This window comes from Heptranchias perlo, chromosome 20 (assembly GCF_035084215.1).
Source record: "Heptranchias perlo isolate sHepPer1 chromosome 20, sHepPer1.hap1, whole genome shotgun sequence".
NCBI lineage: Eukaryota > Metazoa > Chordata > Chondrichthyes > Hexanchiformes > Hexanchidae > Heptranchias > Heptranchias perlo.
In genome coordinates, this window is record NC_090344.1 from 2,638,506 (window position 1) to 2,664,402 (window position 25,897).

The following is a 25,897-nucleotide window of genomic DNA, read 5'->3' on the forward strand; positions in this document are numbered from 1 at the left end:
GTGAGTTCCAGACCCCGAACACTCTCTCCGCTTCTGTGTATCCTGTTACTTTTTCACTGCTGTCCGGAAGTCTATGAACAACTCCCACCAAAGTCTTGCATTCTATTCTGTTGCTAATTTCTACGCAAAGCCTTTCCACTGCGTGCTCACCTTTACTGATATGTCTTCTTTCTAATGCAGTAATAGTATCACTCCTCAATATCGCTGCTCCACCGCCATTTCCAATGTCCCTATCCTTTCTAAACGGCATATAACTTGAAATATTTATCTGCCAGTCATGCCAAGTTTGTAGTCAGGTCTCAGTGATGAGCACTACGTCATGCACTTTAAGCTGAATTTACGCTTCTAATTCACTTGTTTTATTTCTTATGCTACGTACATTAATGCATAGAACATTTAATTGGGCAATAGAACTTGTAATACCCTTATGCCCTGATGTTGTGTTTAACACACTTGATAAATAATGTTGGTGAGCTGCAGACACAAGTGGTAACATCGGATTATGTTATAGTGTCAGTAATGGAGACCTGGCTCAAATAAGCGGAGGAATGGCCACTTAAATATTCCTGGCTACAACGTATTCAGGAAAGGGAGGGAAAAAAATGGGGGGAGGTGGTAGAGGGGAGCAGCTACTATTGATCAAAAATACTGTTACAGCGGTAGAAAGGGTCGCCATGCTTAAGGGTTCAAAGGCAGAATCTTTTTGGTTAGAATTAAGGAACAATTGAGGAGCTATTACGCTGCAGGATGCATTCTACAGGCGACCAAATAGTGGGAAGGAGATAGAGGAGCAAATTGGCAGGTAAATTGCAGAAAGATGCAATAATTTTAGAGTAGTGATAAAAGGGAACTTCATTTATCCGAATATAGACTGGGATATAGCAGTGTAAAAGTCAAAGAGGGCGAGCAATTCCTGAAATGTGTACAAGAGAAATTTTTTAATCCGTATGTTTTCAGCCCAACGAGGAAGGAAGCAGTGTTGGATTTATTTAGGGGAAAGAAATGGGGCAAGTGGAGCATGATTCAGTGGGCGAGCATTTGCAGCAGGTTTAGTGTAGTTATGGACAATGCAAGGAAAAATCAAGTATGAAAATACTCAACTGGGAAGAGCGAATTTCAGCGAGTTGAAAAGGGATCGGGTCCAGGTGGATTGGAATCAAAGATTGGCAGGTTAAACAGTGAATGAGCAATGGGAGGCTTTGAGTGAGGAGATAGTTCGGGTACAGACTGGACACATTATTGCTCGGGGAAAGGTTGGGCACGCAAAACTAGAGCTCCCTGGATGACAACAGAGTATTTGCGACAACATTTTGTACATTCTGAATACCAATATCCGGACAGGTGTGCCCACGGTTATCAACCACAACCTCGTCACTTCCACGCTGACAGATAAAAAGCGGCCACATTCTGCTTGAGTGAGATTAAATCCGAGAGCGGTTTCAAGGTCAATTGCAATTGCGAGCAGAATGCATCCAGAAGACGTGAGATCATTGAGATACCTCCAAACACCTTGCCAGTTTGAATAGCAGCTCAAGATCACAGGACGGGGGGAAAAATGAGGGCTCGTCCGGGATCTCTCACATATTTCAAACAACACACCCGAAGCGAGAATCATACCCCTGGACCAACGAGCCCGCTGGAATAAAAAACGCAACAAGCAGTAGTTTCTGAGTATCAGCGGCCACTTTCACCACATATCCCTTGAAGCACCGTAAATAAAAATGTGTCCGTACATTAGTGAAGAATCATAAAGCCAATTTCTGCTCTGTTGGGTTTTGTTTCGGGCTCCTGACGCTGATAAAGATGATTGGGGACAGTTGATGAGTTAATGGGTTGTAAGGGCGCAGATACTCCGGTGTGAGGGTGCAGATCCTCCGGTGTGAGGGTGCAGATCCTCTGGTGTGAGGGTGCAGATACTCCGGTGTCAGGGTGCAGATACTCGGATTTAAGGTTGCAGACACTCGGATTTGTTGCCGCGACTGAAATGCGGCTTAGAACTGTTGTTATTATCCAAGGCAGCGCTGCAGGATCCTTTCATGATCTCTCATAAATCTACTGAAACCCATCGGAATATGAATACAATTTTGCGTTTCCAAAATAAAAGGGAGTGACATTCATTGTGGAAACAGTCTGGTGTCGCTCACTGCAGAAATATCCATGTCAGAGTGAAGCGGCTCTCCTGCAACCTTCGGACCTTGTCTGTCAAGAAGAATTCAGATCTCCGCGAAGCCAATCACAGGTTAAATGTTGGAAGATCGGCCGTGCTCAGCTGGCCATCGAAACCGGGCATTTGTTTTGCAGCCAAAACAAACATCAAAAACCAGGAAATGCGAGACCATGAAGATAAAAGTTTCCCTACCGTCCCTGGGTGGGCTCGAACCACCAACCTTTCGGTTAACAGCCGAGCGCGCTAACCGATTGCGCCACAGAGACAGCACACGTTTGATCGTGAACCACTGATTCAACGAGCTAAAAATCCAGGTTGCAGCGATCACTCTGACCTCTCTCTCTTCGATCAGTTTACTTTTCCAAAATAAAGTGTGTGAAGTTTGCACGAGTGAAAATCTGTGCTCTATCATTCCTGAACATTAAACTCACTTTGCCATTAAACACCTGTATGTTGGAGGACTCAGTCCCCTCGTGGTCGAGAGGATTGATTTATCGAGCTGTGATTCGCCATTCTCTATTCCAGTAATATTCAGGTTTGCTGAAAATGAGATGAGATGAAATGAGCAGGACCGACGAGCAGGTCTGTGACACGACTCGGTGTCTACAAAGTTGTCCCGTGCACTTACAGTGAAGCGGACGGCAGTTTTCACTCTCAAACAAGTAACTATGATGTTAAGAAAAAGTGTCGATAGTAGCATGATGTGGAGATGCCGGTGATGGACTGGGGTTGACAATTGTAAACAATTTTACAACACCAAGTTATGGTCCAACAATTTTATTTTAAAATTCACAAGCTTTCGGAGGCTTCCTCCTTCCTCAGGTGAATGTCAAGAAATCCTCGAACCTCTCGCATTTATAAATCACAGAACAATACCTGGTGATGACAGACAGTCTTTTCAACTGCCCGTTGCCAAGGCAACCAAAGTGTTCAGACAGATAGGTGTTACCGACAGGGCCACCGAATATACAAACGGCCAGAACAAAAAAAAACAGAGAGAGAGGCCGAAACATCCGAAAGGAAAAGACAGCAATTGACCCGTTATATTAAAAATAGATAACTTTTGTTCACTGGTGGGGTAACGTGTAGCGTGACATGAACCCAAGATCCCGGTTGAGGCAGTCCTCATGCGTGCGGAACTTGGCTATCAATTTCTGCTCGACGATTTTGCGTTGTCGTGTGTCTCGAAGGCCGCCTTGGAGTACGCTTACCCGAAGGTCGGTGGCTGAATGTCCTTGACTGCTGAAGTGTTCCCCGACTGGGAGGGAACCCTCCAGTCTGGCGATTGTTGCGCGGTGTCCGTTCATCCGTTGTCGCAGCGTCTGCATGGTCTCGCCAATGTACCATGCTTTGGGGCATCCTTTCCTGCAACGTAAGAGGTAGACAACGTTGGCCGAGTCACAGGAGTATGAACCATGTACCTGGTGGGTGGTGTCCTCTCGTGTGATGGTGGTATCTGTGTCGATGATCTGGCATGTCTTGCAGAGGTTACCGTGGCAGGGTTGTGTGGTGTCGCGGACGCTGTTCTCCTGAAAGCTGGGTAATTTGCTGCGAACGATGGTCTGTTTGAGGTTGGATGGCTGTTTAAAGGCGAGTAGTGGAGGTGTGGGAATGGCCATAGCGAGGTGTTCATCATCATTGATGACATGTTGCAGGCTGCGGAGAAGATGGCGTAGTTTCTCCGCTCCGGGGAAGTACTGGACGACGAAGGGTGCTCTGTTGGTTGCGTCCCGTGTTAGTCTTCTGAGGAGGTCTACGCGATTTTTCGCTGTGGCCCGTCGGAACTGTCGATCGATGAGTCGAGCGTCATATCCCGTTCTTACTCGGGCGTCTTTCAGCATCTGTAGGTGTCCTTCGCGTTCCTCCTCGTCTGAGCAGACCCTGTGTATTCGCAGGGCCTGTCCATAGGGGATGGCCTCTTTGACGTGGTTAGGGTGGAAGCTGGAAAAGTGGAGCATCGTGAGGTTGTCCGTGGGCTTGCAGTAGAGTGGGGTGCTGAGGTCCCCGTCTTTGATGGACATTCGTGTGTCCAAGAAAGAAACTGATTCCAAGGAGTAGTCCATGGTGAGCTTGATGGTGGGATGGAACTTGTTAATATTATTGTGTAGTCTCTTTCGTGATTCTTCGCCGTGGGTCCATATAAAGAAAATGTCGTCGATGTATCTGATGTATAGTGTTGGTTGGAGGTCTTGTGCAGTGAAGAAGTCCTGCTTGAACTTGTGCATGAAAATGTTGGCGTATTGGGGTGCGAATTTGGTCCCCATGGCTGTTCCGTGTGTTGGGGTAAAGAACTGGTTATCGAAGGTGAAGACATTGTGATCCAGGATGAAGCGGATGAGTTGTAGGATGGCGTCTGGAGATTGGCTGTTGTTGGTGTTGAGTATTGATGCTGTCGCAGCGATGCCGTCATCGTGGGGGATACTGGTGTCGAGTGCCGAGAAGTCCATCGTGGTGAGAAGTGTTCCTGGTTCAACTGGTCCGTGGGTGCTGAGTTTTTGTAGGAAGTCTGTAGTGTCGCGACAGAAGCTGGGGGTTCCCTGTACGATGGGTTTCAGGATGCCCTCGATGTATCCAGAGAGGTTCTCACACAGGGTTCCGTTGCCTGATACGATATGACGTCCGGGTGTGTTGGCTTTGTGTATCTTTGGGAGGCAGTGGAAGTCTCCCAAGCGGGGAGAACGTGCGATGAGAGCGCGTAGGATGCTTTGAAGGTCTGGATCGAAGGTCTTGATCAGTTTGTTGAGCTGGTGTGTGTGTTCTTTGGTTGGATCTGCGGGTAACCGTCTGTAGTGTTCCTGGTTGTCCAGTTGTCGGTATGCTTCTTTGCAATAGTCCGTTCTGTTCTCTATGACAATGGCTTCTCCTTTGTCCGCTGGTTTGATGACGATGTTGCGGTTGGTCTTGAGAGCGTTGATGGCGTTGCGTTGTGCTCGGGTTACATTCTGGACTGTCTTCTGAGTGCGGCTGATGAATCTGTCATTGACGCATTTCCTGACAGCTTGAGCATACATGTAAAGCTGAGGGCAGCGACCCTCTGGAGGAGTCCAGTGAGACTCTTTCCTCTTCGGTTGCTGTACCGCGGATCGCTCTGTCTGCTGTTCCGGATCGTTGATTGTCTCATTGGGTTCGCTGCTGAAATCTTGGGGTTTGTGGAAGTATTCCCGGAGCCTCATTCTCCTGATGAATTCCTCTGTGTCCGGCGCGAGACAAGTGGGGTCCATTTTGGTCGTGGGGCAGAAATTGAGCCCTCGGCTGAGAACTTCGATTTCGTCTGGTTGAAGGGTGTGGTCGGACAAATTGACGACGGACTTCCCTGTGGTTGCAACCGTGGTACCAGGGGAAGCTTGGTCGATGCTGGTGGTGATGCCGAGTTTCTCAAGCATCCTGCTCTTGGTTTGCATGCAGGAAGCGTAGTTCTGTTGCCTCGTCTGTTTGGCGGTGTCTCGTAGCTGGTCTGCTGTGTCCTGAGTACAGGTTGACAGTATGGACTCTATCTTGGTTTCGAGGTTGCGGCTTCTGTTGGAGAGCTGGTGTATGAGATGGTTGCGGAGTGTGCGAGAGGTACGAAGGCAGAGTCTCTCAGCGTAGTCTGTGTTGTATATCGACTTGAGTGGGTTCGTGATCTCTTGTCCTTTCGGGATCTTGTCTGCTTTCTTTCAGCTCTGTAGAAACTTGATGTCTGTGTCGATATGCGTGATCTTCTTGGAGATTCTCTCCACTTTTAGCCGGCAGTTTGTGGTGTCGATAGTGGCCACGATGTGGAGATGCCGGTGATGGACTGGGGTGGACAAATGTAAGGAGATGCACAACACCCGGTTATAGTCCAACAAAGAAAGTCAAGGCTAAACCTTTACCAATTACTCGTTAGGCCTCAGCTGGAGTACGTTGTTCAATTCTGGGCACCACCATTGAGGAAGGATGAAAATGCTTTGGAGACGGTACAAAGGCAGTTTACCAGGAAGATACCAGGGATGAGGGACTTCAGTTATGTGGAGAGATCGGAGAAGCTGTGATTGTTCTCCTTAGAGCAGAGATGGTTAAGTGGAGACCTAATAGAGGCATTCAATATCATGAGGGGTTTTGATAGAGCAAGGAGGACGAGCCTGTTTCCTCTGGCAAGCGGGTCGGTAACCAGAGGTCTTAGATTGAAAATAGTTGTCAAAAGAACCAGAGGGGAATTGAGGAGAATTTCTTTCCACACAGAGGGTTCTTAAGAGATGGAACGCACAACCTGATAGGGTGGTGGAAGCAGATTGCACATGATCTTTCAAACGGGAATTGAACATTTATGTGAAGAGGACTAAATTGCAGAGCTATCGGGGTAAAGTGGGACTAAATTGGACTGAACTTTCGAAGAGCCGGCACAGGCACGACGTGCCGAATGGCCTCCTGCCGTGCTGTAAAATTCTATGATTCTATGGTTCCACAAACCTAAAACTTCTCTCATCTAGAAGATGTCACCAGGCGGTGGCTATATTTTACGTGTTTCTGTCCTTCTGAAGTGTGATCGAACCGTACCAGAAGTTTCCTACAATTAGTAAGGAAGGAAGGTATCTGTGTAAATATCAGATATACACGTGGATGGTACCGTGGGAACCAGATACACTGCTCATTCCAGTTACTTGTTTGGCAGGAAACAGCGATCATTCTCTTCATCTGTACTTGCCTGAAGGAAAATGAAACAAACTAAACTGCTCAGTTCTTTGTTATCGCTTCTTCTCCTGGTTTACGTCCACTCACCGAGAATGTGACGGAGAGATTGAGAGATTGCATTGGCTTTTTACTTTGTAATCTATTATCCTTTGTAATTCTTGTAAGAGACGGGTCCAACCCAACTGTCATGTGCCTGACATTCTCATTGCTACTAAGATGTGCTATAAATGAGTTTCTCCGAATTGCACATTGCGGACAAAAGCTGACCACCGAAACTTGCTCTCATACCAGCTTCGCATCGCATCTTTGAGTGGGAGGTGGGTTGCTGTTTGAAAGTAAAGATGCTTGTAAAATCAGCCGTCCAGAGCAGTAACCGCGAAATGTATTCAGGACACTTTCTGTGAGAGGCCTGTCTGCAGAACGAAAGAGGACTTCCGCACTGTAATTCTGGAATCCTTTCCTTGTTGGCTTCTCAACCGATACAAATACCGACCAGTGATCTTTTGTTGCTTAAATTCACAAAGTGCTAAATACCACTATGGAAACAAAAATACACCGCTGGGAGTCGAACGCAGAATCGCCTGTTTATGAAACAAGCGCTTTGACCAGCTGAACCACGGTGCAAAATCACGTTGCGAAGCCAACACATCTTCGCACTGACACCTGTGAGCTGCCGAAGAGCAGAGAAGGTTAATTTGAGGAATGCGGGGCCATTTTGAAGTCATCGATTTCTTTTGTCGATTTCTCTGTGTTTTCCGATACTGTCTGTGTCTCTCGCTGTGTTTTTCTTTTTGAGTCCATCTGTGAGTTAATTTTGATTTATTGCCTGTGTTTGTGTTTGTGTTTATTTCTTACGTGAAATAAATGAGGAGATGAAACAGTGCTCCCTTTGACACTGGGGAACTAAGGAACCAAATTTAATCGCAAGATATTGTTTGTTTTGATACAGTAAATAAAATATGACACCTTGAATGATTTCGGTTCAGTTATGTGCAAAAAACCTGAAACTGTGACCCGAAGATATTTCGAACACGTCGCCTTGTAAGTTGTTGTCAGAAACGTTACGTTTGCACCTCAAGGTGTGTTTAATTTCGACAGGGAATGTTTCGCTAGTTTCGTATTATATAATTTGCGTTAAGTTAATGAAATCTGAAATAATCGCAGCGACCATTACAACAGTCTAAACCATTCTAATATTAACGGTAACAGAAGATGTTGAGAACAGTATCGAATATTCTGCAGGATAATGAATATAAACAGAAGGAATAGTCGCCAATAATTCCAATAGGGAGTGGTTAGAATGTGGGACGCGCTACCACAAGGAATAGATGAAGAAAATAATATCGATGCATTGAAGAGGAAGCGAGATAAGCCCATGAGGGAGACAGGAATAGAAGGGTATCCTGATATGTTTAGATGAAGTAGGGAGGGAGGAGGCTCGTGTGGAGCATAAACGCCGGCAGACACCAGTTGGGCCGAATGGCCTGCTTCTGTGTTCTTGTTTCGATGAAACTCGATGAATATTTTTTGGTGTTCTGCTCCCACGTGACGCTGAGAGCCACAGTCTCGACTTCCTTCCCGCCCAGTGCAGAAACCTTGGGCGGGAGGTTAGGCCGTTGGACTCGACACTCACTGCGGTTATTCCCCGCTCAGGTTCTCGCCTTGATTGCAGAGCATTCTCTCAACAATCTAAGTTTCTATTTTGAATTTGAATCCTCTCCCTGTGAAGAACAGGATTCAAAAAACGGCTAGAATTCGTTCGGCTGCGTTTGGTTAAAAAATCCTGTTTATATTTTGATGCAAAGCTTGTTGCAGTTAATTGGAAACATGAATAATATTTCAGCGTAAATCGGATTTCGTGGCAGTTATTAATTAGAAATATTTCTATCTTCTTCAATGTTTTTTTTATGAATTGGAGATTTTTGATTAAAACTGTCCGCTTCATGCGGGACTTGGACACTGGGCTTCTCGTATTTCAATCAGTGCAAGTCCCTATGCTGGCGACTCATGCAACTTTATTAGAAGCATTAAATTGTTGGGATTGGAACCCACGCCTACAGGGAAGATTGCGACATGAGCTCAGCACCTTACACCCTGGAGGCCATTCTGACACCTGGAGCTGTTACACTGAAGCCCAGAGAACTCTCAAGAAGGTGCCTCATCATCTGCTTCACACAAAATTCAATCTGCTGGACGTCCAGTTCTGCCAGACTGCATGTTCTTTCATACAGGTTTCCAACTGGACAAAACACTCTTCTGCCGTGCGAGCATTGGTGCTTCAGAGGTACTATTCTTGCTTGTAGTAATTCTATTCCTGTAACAGTAGATCCTGAAGTGCAGGGTGGAAAGTATCGTGTCTGAGTCGTCTAAGGCGCTGTTTTAAAGCTGCAGTTAAATCCCACATTTTTTAGATGGATCAAAATCATAGCCTGTGGCTGCAAAACCACAGCCTCGCTCCTGGAAATAAGTAATGCTGAAGCGCTGCTTTTAACCTCTCATCTGCTATTGGAACACGATAGGCCGGAGGAACCACATGGCAACACCAATGAGGAGATGTCGTTGGAACAAGACCAATTGTAGCTTCAACACCGTTCAAATTGTTCACAAGCAAAACGATTGTTTGTTCCAAGTGGGAATCGAACTCACAATCTCGGCAATCCCCGAACCTTCACTGATCTCCAAATACTGCTGGAAAGGATACAAACATGAGCCGCCCTTACCGATGAAAACGTGTCTTATCCCCTTGTTGAAACGAATCCTGGATTCGAGCTCCAGTCTCTCCGGGTACATGATATAGAATCGCAACGCTGCAAAAATTTGAAAGCGGCATGGACACGATGGGCCGATTGGTCCACCTTTGCGCAGCAACTGTGCATGATTCTCATTGCTGCACTTTTCGCTTCTTTTGCATTCTTCGCTGGACCACACTCCACCAAGATTTTCTGTGAATACGTCAAAACAAACATTACTCCTAATCCTGACAACAGTGGGATTTGAACCCAGGTCCCCGAAGAGACTGGAACCTAAATTCAGCGCCTTAGACCGCTCGGCCATGCAATACAAAAGAAGTGCAGCATTACTGAAACATGAGGCTAGTGATTGAAATCCGGCTTTCTTGCTCTTTATCATCTGGGCTCAGTGCTTTTGAAATGTGCAGGAAGGAAATTAAAGGGCTTTCTGAGCCCATCCTGCATTTAACACTTGATGAAAAAACTTGTCATCGAGCTCCACGTTGATAAATGTCGACAATTGGGGACAGGAGAAGACTATTCAGCCCCTCGAACCTGCTGCGCCATTTAATTCGATCAGGGTTATCTGTGTATCAACTCTATTTACCCGACTGTGACACATATCCCTTGATACACTTTCGGGGAAAAATCCATCGATGTCAGTCTTCAAAATATGAATTGACCCAACATCTAAAGCCTTTTGTTGAAAAGAGTTCCAGATTTCTAAGACACTTTCTGTGATAAAGTGCTTCCTGATTGATCAGCTGAATGGTTTTGCTCTCGGTTTCAGATTAAGCCGCCTCATTCTGGATTCTCGCAACAGAGAAAGCTGCCGAAACCCGAGATTGAACTATAAACCTGTAAATCTTCTGTGAAGGTATCAGGGAGTCGAATGGCTTCTTCGTGGTGATCCGGTTCTGGCAAGGGGATCTGATATAGGGGGAACGGATTGTCAGAGGGTGTCAGAGAATGTAAGGGGTCTCCGGGCTTATCAGTGTGTAAGGGGCACTCAGGGTATCAGAGAACGTAAAGGGCGCTGACAAGGTATCAAAGAGGATCATGGACTCTCTGAGGGTATCGGAGAAGTTAAGAGACAGAGCGTATCAGAGAAGGCAATGAGCTCAGGGAGAATTAAAGAGGATAAGGGGCGTTCAGGAGGTATCAGAGAGTCTCATGGATCCAGAGTTGTCATCTTCTAAACATTACCTTTCTTAATATTTAATAACAGCAAAAAATGAATCCGAATTGAACAGATAATCTGCTGTGTCCCACGTACAGGGAATGAAAAGATCGAATCGGGACGGGACTGGATGTTTGCCAGTGCTCACGGTTTTGTTTCACACAGCTCATTGTTGTTCCGTTAATATAACTGGATTTCATTAATTGAAGATAAGAGGTTGCACCTGGAACCCTTTGTGAGAAATAAAATGTAAACCACCCAACGTGGGGCTCGAACCCACGACCCTGAAAATCAGAGTCTCATGCGCTAACGATTCGAGATAGCCGGGCCCACTGGCAGCATTCTGGCAGGAAGGGAGCAATTGGTTTTGCTTCATTGGGTCAATTTGTCTCACAGTCCGAGGAGAGTTCCTTCTGAAGACCCGATTTTTCAATCTGGAGTCTGTCTGTATTTTTTTACTTGTCATACAGCCCCGCGTTGAGCAATATGGGAACATCGGGACAGGAGAAGACCATTCAGCCCCTCGAACCTGCTGCGCTATTCAATTTGATCATGGGTGATCTGTACCTCAACTCCGCCCTGTGATATTGTGTTGGTTGCATTCACAAAGTACCAAATATCACGAAGGAAACAAAAAGGCACCGCTGGAAATCGACTCCAATATCTACCTATTTACTAGATAGTGTAGATAGTGTGCTTTGAAGAGCTAAACCACGGCGCCAAATCACAATACTAAAATACCACATCTCACTGATATCTGTCAGCTTCCTTTGAGCAGTGAAGGTGAGTTTGAGGAGTGTTGGGCCATTTTGTACTCATCCATTTCTTTTGTCTGTTTATCTGTGTTTCCCGATACTGTCTTTGTCTCTCGCTGTGTTTTTCTTTGTTTGTCCATCTGTGAGTTGATTCTGATTTAATGCATGTCCTTGTGTTTGTGTTTGTTTCTTACGTGAAATAAATGAGGAAATCAGACAATTCTCCCTTTGACACTGGGGAACTAAGCAGCCAAACTTATTGGCAAGATATTGTTTATTTTTAAGCATTATAAAGCTGCCATCTTGAATGATTTAGTTTCAGTTCTGTTCAAAAAGAAACTGTGACCACAACGTGTTTCAAACACATCGTTTTATAAGTTGTTGCCAGACACGTTCCGATTGCACCTCAAGGTGTGTCTCGGCAGGAAATGATTCGCTAGTTTAGTATTATTCAATTTGCATGAAATTAATGAATCGGAAATAATCGCTGCGACCATTACAATAGTATAAACCCTCCAACATTAACGGTAATTGAAGATGCTGAGAACAGTCTCGAATATTCTGCAGGATAATGAATATAAACAGAAGGAATAGTCGCTGATAGACTGGTTAGAATGTGGAACGCGCTACCACAAGGAATAGTTGAGGCAAATAGTCGAGATACATTGAAGAGGAAGCCAGATAAGCCCATGAGGGAGAAAGTAATAGAAGGGTATCCTGACAGGGTGAGATAAAGTCGGGAGGGTGGATGCTCGGGTGGAGCTTAAACGCCGGCACAGGCTAGTTGGGCCGAATGGCCTGTTTCCGTGCTGTAGTTTCGATGTAATTCGATGAATATTATTTGGTGGTCTGCTCCCACGTGACGCTGATCAGCCTCAGCCTCAACTTCCTTCCCACCGACTGCAGAAACCTTGGGCGGGAGGTTCCACCGTTGGACTCGACACTCACAGCGGTTTTCCCCGCTCAGGTTCCCGTCTTGTTTGCAGCGCATTCTCTCAACAATCTGAGTGTCTCCTGTGAATTTGAATCCTCTCCCTGTGAAGAACAGGAGACAAAAAACGGCTAGAATTCATTTTACTTCGTTTTGTAAAAATCTCTCATTTATATTTTTATGCAACGCTTGTTGCTGTTTGTTGGAATCATGAATAATATTTCAGCGTAAATCAGATGTTGTGGCAGTTATTAATTACAAATATTTCTGTTTTCTTCAACGTTTATATGAATTGGAGATTTTTGACTGAAGATGCCCGCTTTATCCGGGACTTGGACCATTGACTTATCGCATTTCAATCAGTGCAAGTCCCTGAACAAGCGACTCAAGCAACTTTATTAGAATCATTAAATTATTCGGATTGGAGCCCACGCCTCCAGGGAAGATTGCGACCTGAACTCAGCACCTTACACCGGTTCGGCCATTCTGACCCCTGGAGCTGTTACAAGAAAGTCCAGAGAACTCTCAAGAAGGAGCCTCATCATCTGCTTCGCACAAAATTCAATCTGCTGGACGCCTAGCTCTGCCAGACTGCATGTTCTTTCATATAGGTTTCCAATTGGACAAAACACTCTTCTGCCGTGCGAACATTGGTGCTTCAGAGGTACTATTCTTGCTTGTAGTGATTCTATTCCTGTAACAGTAGATCCTGAAGTGCAGGATGGAATGTATCGTGTCTGAGTGGTCTAAGGCGCTGGTTTAAAGCTCGCGATAAATCCCACATTTTGTAGATGGATCAAAATCAAAGCCGATGGCTCCAAAACCGCAGCCTCCCTCCAGTGAACAAGTAATGCTGAAGCGCTGCTTTCAACCTCTCATCTGGTATTGGAACACGATAGGCCGGAGGAACCACTTGGCAACACCAATTAGGAGATGCCGTTTGAAGAACACCAATTGTTCCTTCAACTCCGTTCGAATTGTTCACAAGCAAAACGACTGTTTGTTCCAAGTGGGAATCGAACTCACAATCTCGGCATTCCCCGAGCCTTTTTTGGTATCCGAATACCGCCTATTTACCTGTCCCACTCAGCTGGAAAAGATACGGACATGAGCCGCACTTCCCAATGAAAACGTGTCTTGTCCCCTTGTTGAAACGAATCCTGGATTAAGCCCAAAAGTCTCTCTGGGTATATGGTATGGCATCGCACCGCTGCAAAAAATTGATAGCGGCACGGACACAATGGGCCGAATGGTCCACCTTTGTGCAGGAACTCTCCACGATCCTCATTGCTGTACTTTTCGCTTCTTTTGCATTCTCCGCTGGACGACACTGCACCATGATTTTCTGTGAATTCGTCAAAATAAACATTGCTACTAACCCTGACAGCAGTGGGATTCGAACCCACGTCCCCGCAGAGACTGGAGCCTAAATCCAGCGCCTTAGACCGCTCAGCCATGCTGTCACGAAATAAGCCGATCATTAATGAAACATGAGGCTAGTGATTGAAATCAGGCTTTCTTGCTCTTTGTCATCTGGGTCCAGTGCTTTTGAATTGTGCAAGAAGGAATTTAAAGGGCTTTCTGAGCCCTTCATGCATTTAACACTTGATCAAAAAACTTGTCATCGAGCCCGACGTTGATAAATGTCGAAAATTGGGGACAGGAGAAGACTATTCAGCCCCTCGAACCTGCTGCGCCATTTAATTCGATCAGGGGTGATCTGTGCATCAACTCTATTTCCCCGACTGTGACACATATCCCTTGATACACTTTCGGGGAAAATTCCATCGATCTCAGTCTTCAAAATGTGAATTGACCCAGCATCTACAGCCTTTTGTTGAAAAGAGTTCCAGATTTCTACGATACTTTCTGTGATAAAGTGCTTCGTGATTCATCAGCTGAATGGTCTTGCTCCGCTTTTCAGATTAAGCCCCCTCATTCTGGATTCTCCCAACAGAGAAAGCTGCCGAAACCCGAGATTGGACTATAAACCTGTAAATCTTCTGAGAAGGTATCAGGGAGTTTAATGGCTTCTTCGTGGTGATCCCGTAGGGCAAGGGGATCTGAGATAGGGGAACGGATTGTCAGAGGGTGTCAGAAAATGTGAGGGTTCTCCGGGCATATCAGTGTGGTGGGGGCATTCAGGGTATCAGAGAACGTAAAGGGCGCTGACAAGGTATCAAAAAGGATCATGGACTCTCTGAGGGGATCGGAGAAGGTAAGAGACAGAGCGTATCAGAGAAGACAATGAGCTCAGATTGAATTAAATAGGGAAACGGGCGTTCAGGAGGTATCAGAGAAGCTCATGGATCCAGAGTTGTCATCTTCTAAACATTACATTTCTTAATATTTAATAACAGCAAAAAATGAAGCCGAATTGAACAGATAATCTGCCGTGTCCCACGTGCAGGGAATGAAAAGGTAGAATCGGGACGGCACTGGATATTTGCCAGTGCTCACGGTTTTCTTTCACACAGCTCTTTGTTGTTCCGTTTCAAAAACTGGATTTCATTAATTGAAGATAAGAGGCTGCACCTGGAACTCTTTGTGAGCAATAAAATGTGAACCACCCAACGTGGGCCTCGAACCCACGACCCTGAAATAAAGAGTCCAACGCGCGAAATCGCTGGGCCCACTGGCAACATTTGTTGCCTCTTCTGGCAGGAAGGGAGCAATTGGTATTGCTTCATTGGGTCAATTTGTCCAACAATTCCAGGAGTGTTCCTTCTGAACACCCGATTTTTCAATCTGGAGACTGTCTGTGTTTTTTCACCTGTCAAACAGCCCCGCGTTGAGCAGTACTGGAACATCGCCACAGGAGAAATACATTCAGCCCCTCCGAACCTGCTGAGCTGTTCAATTTGATCATGGGTGATCTGGACCTCAACTCCGCCCTGTGATATTGTGTTGGTTAAATTCACAAAGTACCAAATATCACGAAGGAAGCAAAAAGGCACTGCTGGAAATCGACCCCAAGATCTACCTATTTACTAGATAGTGTAGATAGTGTGCTTTGAAGAGCTAAACCAAGGCGCCAAATCACAATACTAAAATACCACATCTCACTGATATCCGTCGGCTTCCTTTGAGAAGAGAAGGTGAGTTTGAGGAGTGTGGGGCCATTTTGTACTCATCCATTTCTTGTGTCTGTTTCTCTGTGTTTCCCGATACTGTCTGTGTCTCTCGCTGTGTTTTTCTTTGTTTGTCCATCTGTGAGTTGATTCTGATTTAATGCATGTCCTTGTGTTTGTGTTTGTTTATTACGTGATATAGATGAGGAAATCAGACCATTCTCCCTTTGACACTGGGGAACCAAGCAGCCAAACTTAATGGCAAGATATTGTTTATTATTAAGCATTATAAAGCTTCCATCTTGAATGATTTTGGTTCAGTTCTGTTCAAAAAGAAACTGTGACCACAACGTGTTTCAAACACATCGTTTTATAAGTTGTTTCCAGACACGTTCCGATTGCACCTCAAGGTGTGTCTCGGCAGGAAATGTTTCACTAGTTTAGTATTATTCAATTTGCATGAAATCGGAAATAATCGCAGCGACCATCACAATGGTATAAACCCCTCCAATATTAACGGTAACAGAAGATGCTGAGAACAGTCTCGAATATTCTGCAGGATAATGAATATAAACAAAAGGAATAGTCGCTAATAGACTGGTTAGAATGTGGAATGCGCTACCACAAGGAATAGTTGAGGGAAATAGTCGAGATACATTGAAGAGGAAGCCAGATAAGCCCATGAGGGAGAAATTTATAGAAGGGTATCCTGATAGGATGAGATAAAGTAGGGAGGGTGAATGCTCGGGTGGAGCTTAAACGCCGGCAGAGACCAGTTGGGCCGAATGGCCTGTTTCTGTGCTGTAGTTTCGATGTAATTCGATGAATATTATTTGGTGGTCTGCTCCCACGTGACGCTGATCAGCCTCAGCCTCAACTTCCTTCCCACCGACTGCCGAAACCGTGGGCGGGAGGTTCCACCGTTGGACTCGACACTCACTGCGGTTTTCCCCGCTCAGGTTCCCGTCTTGTTTGCAGCGCATTCTCTCAACAATCTAAGTGACTCCTGTGAATTTGATTCCTCTCCCTGTGAAGAACAGTCGACAAAAAACGGCTGGAATTCATTTTACTTCGTTTCGTAAAAATCTCTAATTTTATTTTGATGCAACGCTTGTTGCTGTTAGTTGGAATCATGAATAATATTTCAGCGTAAATCAGATGTTGTGGCAGTTATTAATTAAAAATATTTCTGTTTTCTTCAACGTTTATATGAATTGGAGATTTTTGACTGAAGATGCCCGCTTTATCCTGGACTTGGACCATTGACTTATCGCATTTCAATCAGAGCAAGTCCCTGAACAAGCGACTCAAGCGACTTTATTAGAATCATTAAATTATTCGGATTGGAGCCCACGCCTCCAGGGAAGATTGCGACCTGAACCCAGCACCTTACACCCGTTAGGCCATTTTGACCCCTGGAGCTGTTACACTAAAGTCCAGACAACTCTCATGAAGGAACCGCATCATCTGCTTCGCGCAAAATTCAATCTGCTGGACGCCGGTCTCTGCCAGACTGCATGTTCTTTCATATAGATTTCCAATTGGAAAAAACACTCTTCTGCCGTACGAACATTGGTGCTTCAGAGGTCCTATTCTTGGCTGTAGTAATTCTGTTCCTGTAACAGTAAATGCTGAAGTGCAGGATGGAAAGTATCGTGTCTGAATGTTCTGAGGCGCTGGTTTAAAGCTCCAGATAAATCCCACATTTTGTAGTTGGATCAAAATCAAAGCCGATGGCTCCAAAACCGCAGCCTCCCTGCAGTAAACAAGGAATGCTGAAGCGCTGCTTTCAACCTCTCATCTGGTATTGGAACACGATAGGCCGGAGGAACCACGTGGCAACACCAATAAGGAGATGCAGTTTGAAGAACACCAATTGTTCCTTCAACTCCGTTCGAATTGTTCAGAAGCAAAACGATTCTTTGTTCTAAGTGGGTAATCGAACTCACAATCTCGGCATTCCCCGAACCTTTACTGACATACAAATAACGCGTATTCACATGACCAACTCTGCTGGAAATGATGCAAACGGGAGCCGCCCTTACCGATGAAAACGTGTCTTATCCCCTTGTTGAAACGAATCCTGGATTAGAGCTCCAGTCTCTCCGGGGACATGATACAGAATCGCAACGCTGCAAAAATTTGAAAGCGGCACGGACACGATGGGCCGAATGGTCCACCTTTGTGCAGCAACTCTCCATGATCCTCATTGCTGTACTTTTCGCTTCTTTTGCATTCTCCTCTGGACGACACTGCACCACGATTTTCTGTGAATACGTCAAAATAAACATTACTACTAATCCTGACAGCAGTGGGATTCGAACCCGCGTCCCCGCAGAGACTGGAGCCTAAATCCAGCGCCTTAGACCGCTCGGCCATGCTGCCACGTTAGAAGCTCATCGTTAATGAAACATGAGGCTAGTGATTGAAATCCGGCTTTCTTGCTCTTTGTCATCTGGGTCCAGTGCTTTTGAATTGTGCAAGAAGGAATTTAAAGGGCTTTCTGAGCGCTTACTGCATTTAACACTTTTTCAAAAAACTTGTCATCGAGCCCGACGTTGATAAATGTCGAAAATTGGGGACAGGAGAAGACTATTCAGCCCCTCGAACCTGCTGCGCTATTGAATAAGATCAGGGTTTATCTGTGCATCAACTCTATTTCCCCGACTGTGACACATATCCCTTGATACACTTTCGGGGAAAAATCCATCGATGTCAGTCTTCAAAATATGAATTGACCCAACATCTAAAGCCTTTTCTTGAAAAGAGTTCCAGATTTCTACGATACTTTCTGTGATAAAGTGCTTCCTGATTTATCAGCTGAATGGTTTTGCTCTACTTTTCAGATTAAGCCCCCTCATTCTGGATTCTCCCAACAGCGAAAGCTGCCGAAACCCGAGATTGAACTATAAACCTGTAAATCTTCTGAGAAGGTATCAGGGAGTTTAATGGCTTCTTCGTGGTGATCCGGTAGGGCAAGGGGATCTGAGATAGGGGGAACGGATTGTGAGAGGGTGTCAAAGAATGTAAGGGGTCTCCGGGCATATCAATGTGTAAGGGGCACTCAGGGTATCAGAGAACGTAAAGGGCGCTGACAAGGTATCAAAAAGGATCATGGACTCTCTGAGGGTATCGGAGAATGTAAGAGACAGACCGTATCAGAGAAGGCAATGAGCTTAGGGAGAATTAAAGAGGGAGAGGGGTGTTCAGGAGGGATCAGAGAGGCCCATGGATCCAGAGTTGTCATCTTCTAAACATTACATTTCTTAATATTTAATAACAGCAAAAAATGAATCCGAATTGAACAGATAATCTGCCGTGTCCCACGTGCAGGGAATGAAAAGGTAGAATCGGGACGGGACTGGATGTTTGCCAGTGCTCACGGTTTTCTTTCTCACAGCTCATTGTTGTATCCGTTTTTTATATCTGGATTTCATTAATTGAAGATAAGAGGTTGCACCTGCAACCCTTTGTGAACAATAAAATGCGAACCACCCAACGTGGGGATTGAACCCACGACCCTGAAATTAAGAGTCTCATGTGTTTAATGACGAGAGATAGCTGGGCCCACTGGTAACATTCGTTACCTCTTCTGGCAGAAAGGTACCAATGGGCTTTGCTTCATTTGGTCAATTTGTCCAACAATCGAAGGGGACTTCCTTCTGAACACCTGATTTTCAATCTGGAGTCAGTCTGATGTTCTTTACCTGTCAGACAGCTCCACGTTGATCAGGACGGGAACATGGGGACAGGAGAAGACCATCCAGCCCTTCGAACCTGCTGCGCTATTTAATTTATCATGGGTGATCTGGACCTCAATTCCGCCCTGTGATATTTTGTTGCTTAAATTCACAAAGTTGTAAATATCACTTAGGAAACAAAAAGGACACACGCTGGGAATCAAACCCAGGATCAGCTGTTTAGTTAGATAGTCGCATTAACCAGCTAAGACACGGCGCCAAATCACATTGATAAAGCACCACATCTTCTCACTGATATGTGAGCTTCCTTTGAGTCGAGACGGTGAGTTTGAGGATTGTGGCGCCATTTTGTCTTCATCCATTTCTTTTGTCTGTTTCACTGTGTTTCCCGATCCTCTCTGTGTCTCTCGCTCTGTTTTTCTTTGTTTGTCCATCTGTGACTTGATTCTGATTTAATGCATGTGTTTTTGTTTGTGTTTGTTCCTTACGTGGAATAAATGAGGAAATCAGACAATTCTCCCTTTGACACTGGGGAACTGAGCAGCCAAACTTAACAGCAAGATATTGTTTATTTTGATACATTAAATAAAATCCCATCTTGAATGATTTAGGTTCAGTTCTGTGCAAAAACAAACTGTGGCCCCAACGTGTTTCAAAGACGTCGCTTTATAAGTTGTTGTCAGACACGTTACGATTGCACCTCAAGGTGTGTTTAATATCGGCAGGAAATGTTTTGCTAGTTTGTATTGTTCAATTTGCATGAAATTAATTAAATCGGAAATAATCGCAGCGACCATTACAACAGTCTAAACCCTTCCAATATTAAAGCTAATAGAAGATGTTGAAAACAGTATCGAATATTCTGCAGGATAACGAATATAAACAGAAGGAATAGTCGCTAATACACTGGTTAGAATGTGGAACGCGCTACCACAAGGAATAGTTGAGGCAAATAGTAGAGATGCATTGAAGAGGAAGCCAGATAAGCCCATGAGGGAGAAAGTAATAGAAGGGTATCCTGACAGGGTGAGATAAAGTAGGGAGGGTGGAGGCTCGTGTGGAGCTTAAACGCCGGCAGAGACCAGTTGGGCCGAATGGCCTGTTTCTGTGTTGCAGTTTCGATGTAACTCGATGAATATTATTTGGTGTTCAGCTCCCACGTGACACAGATCAGCCTCAGCCTCGACTTCCTTCCCGCCGACTGTTGAAACCTTGGGCGGGAGGTTAAGCCGTTGGACTCGACACTCACTGCGGTTTTCCCCGCTCAGGTTCCCGCCTTGTTTGCAGCGCATTCTCTCACAAATCTAAGTGTCTCCTGTGAATTTGAATCCTCTCAATGTGAAGAACAGGAGGCAAAAAAACGGCTAGAATTCATTCTACTGCGTTTCGTTAAAATCCTTCGTTTATATTTTGATGCAAAGCTTGTTGCTGTTAGTTTGAAACATGAATAATATTTCAACGTAAATCAGATTTTGTCGCAGTTAGTAATTAAACATATTTCTGTCTTTTTCAACGTTTATATGAATTGGAGATTTTTGACTAAAAATGCTTGCTTTATCCGGGACTTGGACCCTGGACTTATCGCTTTTAAATACGTAAGCAAGCAACTCACGCAAGTTTATTAGAATCAGAGAATTATTGGGATTGGAGCCCAAGCCTGCAGGGAAGATTGCGACCTGAACTCAGCAACTTACACCCGTTGCGCCATTCTGACCCCTGGAACTGTTACACTGAAGACCAGAGAACTCTCAAGAAGGAGCCTCATCATCTACTTCGCACAAAATTCAATCTGCTGGACGTCCAGCTCTGTCAGACTGCACGTTCTTTCATACAGATTTCCAACTGGACAAAGCACTCTTCTGCCGAGCCATTATTCTTGCTTGTAATAATTCTGTTCCTGAAATGCAGGATTGAAAGTATCGTGTCTAAGCCGCTGGTTTAAACCTCCAGTTAACTCCCACATATCAAGATAGATCAAATCATAGCCTATGGGACACTGGGATTTATTAATTTAAAAAGCAAGGAAGTTGCTCCAACACGTAACCTCAATGGTATTATTTTGAGGGGGGAGTAAGAGGCCTGAAACGTTTTTCTTCAACACCCAAACCTAAGTTGAGTAAAGTTTCCCAGTGCTTATTCTGGGCTTATATCTGCTTTACACATCCTGCACCACTTTCCTTCCCTGTAATAAACCTTCTTTACCCTCGCAGTTCAGCGACCGCTCTATCCACACAGCAACCCATTCGGATATCAAATACAGAAACCATCCCCACCAACCCCAGCTCTTTTCGAAAGCTGCCAATCAGCTAATTGATTGCTCAGCTGAAGCAGCCAGTTCGGTGGAGATTGAAAGCAATGTGACCTAAAATGTATGGTACAGGCACAAAAAAAACAAGATTAAAGAGATAAATAGATCAATTAAATAATATGGAAGAAAGCTGAGGGGGAGGCTAAGTCATGTTTTAGAACGATATTTAAATCGATGAACTACATTCTATTAATATTGCAGTAATCAGGCATGTCTGAATTTCCCTGTACCATTTTTAATATTAAGTATTTCTTGAGCATTTAGCGTGTGAGGTGAAATGTTTAACAATTGGCCAGAGCAGGGATGCTGCCATTGAAAGATTTAAAGGCATCTTGACACGAGGATATCAGTCCGAATTCAACCACCTTCTGTTCCCACCACCTGCCCAAATACTGTGTGCAGCCATTCAGGCCGAGTTATTACAACAGCAACAACAACTTGTATAATACAACGCCTTAAATGGGGAAAAAAACATCCTGAGGGGCTTCAGGGTGGGGCGAGGAAAAAGATAAGCCAAGGAAGGAGATATTAGGAGGGGTGACCAAAAGCTCGGTCAAAGAGATGGATTCAAGGAGAGTGGGCGTTTTGCTCTCAAGATTGGAGGAGAGGGGAGAGGGAAGGGAAAGGATAAAGGAAAACGACATCTACCTGGAAGGAGGGAGATTGACCGACACATTCAGATTCATCCCAACCTCGATTGCGTGGGGGTGGTTCTATCTATCAACACATCAAAGGAGGTGGAAGAAGAGGTCTGCGTTTGGGGCAATTTTCTGCATCTTCTTTTGGGCTTTTTTGATTCGCCTGGAAAAGACAAGATCTAGGAAGAGGTCGATGAGAGGGAGGGGGAGAAAATAAGACACAAGGTCTAAAATGGGGAGGTGATTCATATTTGATAAACACCCCCGTTGTCTGGCCGAAGTTTTCCTGCAAAACGCTTCCTGTGGAGTACTGAGCCTGGGCTGTTCCAGCCGTCTGAGGTGACGAGATCTCTTCCACCCGTCCACTCCCACAAGAAGACAATATCGGCCAACGGGAAAGTGTATCCCACCTAACTCACCGTTCCCGACTTCGTCAGATACCCACTCTCCTTCCCTCTCTCTCTGTGGAGAGAGCACCGTTTTTTGTTTGTTTAGGGAAGTGAGAAAGCACCTCTCCCAACTCGGATTGAGGTGTTGCCTCTTGTAAAGCCTCCAGAATACAAGGGCCATTTTACAACCAGGCTTGAGACTCGGGGTGAGTGCAGCTCCGAATAGTTATCGATATGGCGGCTCCACCTTGGCCTGTGCCGCGTCCTGGCCTCCACAACTCCTCCTGCTGCCTCGGCACCTTTCTGGGGAAGAGATGTTGGTTTGTGATGTGGGTTTGTGATGTGCTGTTTCGGATGTGGGGTCGTGATGTCAGTGAGATGTGGTGTTGTGATGTGTGGTTGTGATGTGGGTTGTGGTGATGTGGGTTTGTGATGTAAGTTGTGATGTGCGATTGAGATGTCAGTTGCGATGTGGGTTTTGATGTGCGGTTGAGATGTGTCGAGAGGCCAGGGCCATGGGATAGTAAGGTTAATGGGCTTAAATGTGCTTTTTTCTCCGGTACTTACCCCAATTCACTCTGCAGATAGAATCGAATCGTCTCCAACAATTATCCTTTCACGCCATCCATAATTTTGTGGTGGAGAATTTGTAGCCGGCATGTGTAAAAGTCTATGATTACTGCGAGACAGGTCGTGCCCCTCAAACAGTGCACTTCCACCTCTCCCTGTCAAATCCTCGGGTGTTTTTTCCCTTCCATCTCGCTCGGTCCAATCTCTGGGTGTTTATTACATTCGCTCTCACCCTGTCCAATCCTCGTGTGTTTATTCATTTCGATCTCTCTCTCTGCAACATAGGAGCATAGGAACAGGAGGAGGCCATTCAGCCCCTCGTGCCTGCTCCGCCATTTGATAAGTCCATGGCTGATCTGTGATCTAACTTCATATACCTGCCTTTGCCCCATATCCCTTAATACCTTTGGTTGACAAAAAGATCAATCTCAGATTTAAATTTACCAATTGAGCTCGTATCAATTGCCGTTTGCGGAAGAGAGTTCCAAACTTCTACAACCCTTTGTGAGTAGAAATGTTTTCTAATCTTGCTCCTGAAAGGTCTGGCTCTAATTTTTAGACTGTGCCCCCCACTCCTAAAATCCCCAACCAGCGGAAATAGTTACTCACATCCACCCTATCTGTTCCCCTTAATATCTTACAAACTTCGATCAGATTACCCCTTAACCTTCGAAACTCTGTAGAACACAACCCCAATTTGTGTAATCTCTCCTCGTAACTTAACCCTTGAAATGCGGGTATCATTCTAGGAAACCTACGCTGCACTCCCTGCAAGGCCAATATGTCGTTCCGAAGGTGCAGTGCCCAGAACTGCTCACAGTACTCCAGGTGCTGACTCACCAGAGTTTTGGATAGCTGCAGCATAACTTCTGCCCCCTTGTGCTCAAGTCCTCTAGATATAAAAGCCAGCATTCCATTCGCCTTATTGATTATTTTCTGCACCTGTTCATGACACTTCAATGATCTATGTACTTGAACCCCTAAGTCCCTTTGGACATCCACTGTTTTTTTTAACTTTTTACCATTTAGAAAGTACCCTGTTCTATTCTTTTTTTGATCCAAAGTGGATGACCTCACATTTGTCTACATTGAATCCCATTTGCCACAGTTTTGCCCATTCACCCAATATATCAATATCACTTTGTAATTTTATGTTTTCATCTACACTACTTACAATGCCACCAATCTTTGTGTCATCGGCAACCTTAGATATGAGACATTCTATGCCTTCATCTAACTTGTTATTAAATATTGTGAATAATTGAGGCACCAAGACAGGTCCCTGCGGGACTCCACTAGTCACATCCTGCCAATGTGAGTACCTCCCCATTATCCCTACTCTCTGTCGCCTTTCGCTCAGCCATCTTCCTTACCAAGTCCGTACTTTTCCCTGGGCTTCTATCTTAGCTAACAGTCTCTTATGTAGGACCTTATCAAATGCCTTCTGGAAGTCCATATAAATTACATCCATTGACATTCCCCTGTCCAATACTTTAGTCACCTCTTCAAAAAATCCAATCAGGTTTGTCAGGCACGATCTACCTTTCACAAATCCATGCTGGCTCTCTCTGATTAACTGAAAATTCCCGAGGTGTTCAGTTACCCTGTCCTTTATTATAGACTCCAGCATTTTCCCCACAACAGATGTTCGGCTAACTGGTCTATCATTCCCCTGTTTCCGCCTTTCTCCTTTCTTAAAAAGCGGAGTGACATGTGCAATTTTCCAATCTAGAGGGACAGTTCCTGAATCTAGAGAACTTTGAAAGATTATAGTTAGGGCATTCGCAATGTGCTCACCTACTTCCTTTAAAACCCTGGGATGGAAACCATCTGGTCCTCGGGATTTGTCACTCTTTAAGTGCTATTCTTTTCTTCATTATTGTTTCTTTACTTATGTTAATTTTATCGAGTCCCTGTCCCCGATTCAATATAAGTTTTATTGGTATTTCCGGCATGCTATCCTCTGTTTCGACTGTAATTACTGACGCAAAGTAATTGTTCAACATGTCCGCCATTTCTCCATTATCAATGACAATATCCCCACTTTCCGTTTTTAAGGGGCCAACACTGCTCCTGACCCCCTTCTTTTTCCTAATAGAACTAGAAAAGTTCTTCATATTGGTTTTGATATCCCTTGCGAGTTTCTTTTCAAACTCTTTTTTGTAGCTCTAACTGTCTGTTTTGTGACCCTTTGTTGATCTTTGTATCTTTCCCATTCGCCAGGATGTGTGCCATTTTTTGCCTTTGTGTATGCCCTTTCCTTATGTCTTACACTGTCTGTTATCTCTTTAGTTGTCCATGGCTGTTTTTTTTTTGGTAAGTAGAGTTCTTGCCCCTCAGGGGTATAAACCGATTCTCCATCACGTTAAACGTTTCTTTAAACATTCCCCACTGATCATCAGTCGTTTTACCCATTAACAGATTTGCCCAGTTTACTGTGGACAGTCTCTGTCTCATCCCATTGAAGTCGGCCTTGCCCAAGTCTAGAATCTGAGCAGCTGATTCAATTTTTTCCCTTTCAAACATTACATTGAACTCGATTATATTATGATCACAATTGGATCGATGTTCATGCACAGTTAAGCCGTTAACTAAATCTGGTTCATTATTCATTACTAAATCTAGTATGGCTTGCCCCCTTGTTGCCTCCAGGACATACTGCTGTAGAAAACTAACCGGACACACTCAAGAAATTCGCTGCCTTTCTGACAGTTGCTAGTCTGCTTTTCCCAATCTATGTGAAGGTTAAAGTCCCCCATTAAGACCACGATGCCTTTCTTACACGCTTATCCAATCTCTGCATTT

At 44.8% G+C, this 25,897-nt stretch overlaps 3 non-coding genes across 3 annotated transcripts; all 3 read right to left on the reverse strand.

Annotated features, from left to right (window-relative positions):
- Positions 1–2,359: 2,359 nt before the first annotated feature.
- trnan-guu (transfer RNA asparagine (anticodon GUU)) lies at positions 2,360–2,433 on the reverse strand. Its single transcript has one exon. It is a non-coding gene; the product is annotated as a tRNA-Asn (tRNA).
- Positions 2,434–13,796: 11,363 nt separating this feature from the next.
- On the reverse strand, positions 13,797–13,878 carry trnal-uag (transfer RNA leucine (anticodon UAG)). Its single transcript has one exon. It is a non-coding gene; the product is annotated as a tRNA-Leu (tRNA).
- Positions 13,879–17,789: 3,911 nt separating this feature from the next.
- trnal-uag (transfer RNA leucine (anticodon UAG)) lies at positions 17,790–17,871 on the reverse strand. The gene has a single exon. It is a non-coding gene; the product is annotated as a tRNA-Leu (tRNA).
- Between the last annotated feature and the right edge of the window lie 8,026 nt (positions 17,872–25,897).